Raw genomic sequence first — 1355 nt, forward strand, 5'->3', positions numbered from 1 at the left:
ATCGCACTCACCATATTAGATGTCATCGTGTGTCAGCTCCATCTAATATGGTGAGTGCGATGGAATGTGTAAGATGGGAGAAACTATTACAAAGAGATGAAATTGTATGGGTTGAGGATAAAAGGCAGGATCCAGATATTGTAAAACCATGTACGGCATTCTCTCGCGGGAAGCTCAAAAAATTGTACATATATCGTAAATGGTTGCCTCTTAAATATAACTCCGATATTGTAGTTTCCATAGGAACTGCAATATTGAATTATATTTCGTCCTCTTATATGTCTCGGACACAAACAGGAATTGAAGTCCTATGCCGTGAAATATTTCTTTACCACACTGTGTGTAATTTAGTAACCCGGGATATATAGACATTATGATTTTCTGAAACGGAAAGAAGACAAAGGAGATAATATTTCTTCACCCTTTCTTCGTATGCGTTCGTGTCTTTAGATTGCATAAGAATTTCATTTGTAAATTTTTGCTGATCACCGGTGCGTCTCGGAGTCAAAGCGCCATAATATACCCCCTGATGTAAAAATAGTTTCTGGCACATGGAACTCAATTTGGTAAACTTAGCAATTTAGTTAACCGGTCTATATAGACAGTGTGAGTTTCCAGATGAAGAATATACGAACAGAATATATTTCCTTAACCCTATACACCTCGTTGATATTTACATTAATACTTATAATACTTATCTAAATCGGCAGTTGTTCTGCCAAACCAACTCTTCATAACTACGTGCTATTTATATTTGATCGGTGGATTTGATGACAATGATAAAGAATCTGGGACAGGTGATTCGCTATCGATCTTTGTCTCATAAGAAATGTATAGGAACTCTGCTGGAGATACTGTAGCAGGTGAACCAATATCGACCTTTTTCTTTTTCTCATGAGGAACGTATAAGAACTCTGTAACAGATTCTGAGGCAGGTGTTCTACTATTGATCTTTCTCTCGTAAGAAATGTATCGGAACTCAATTGTATATTCAGGGACTGATTACGCATGGACACTTTAGATACATAGATATATATCACGCAAGTTTTCTATGATCTTCTCTTTCTTACCCTGTGGCTTTCTCTCACTCTCCTTTTCACTTCCCCTCTATGTCTCTCTCACTCTCTCTATTCTCTCGCTCTCTGTCACTGTCTCTGTTTATATTAATGGGATTTTCACATCCTAAGACATTCACTCTGTATTAATTTGCTGTACACTCCATTTCTCACTTTCATTAAGCCTTCCCTTTTCTCTCATATAATCTCTCTAACTCTCACTTTCATTTTTCTCCACCTCTCTCACTTGGTGGCTTTACGGTTCTATAGCTCTCTCTGAAATGCATATATATATATATA

The sequence above is a fragment of the Octopus bimaculoides genome, chromosome 27 (genome assembly GCF_001194135.2).
Source record: "Octopus bimaculoides isolate UCB-OBI-ISO-001 chromosome 27, ASM119413v2, whole genome shotgun sequence".
Classification (NCBI taxonomy): domain Eukaryota; kingdom Metazoa; phylum Mollusca; class Cephalopoda; order Octopoda; family Octopodidae; genus Octopus; species Octopus bimaculoides.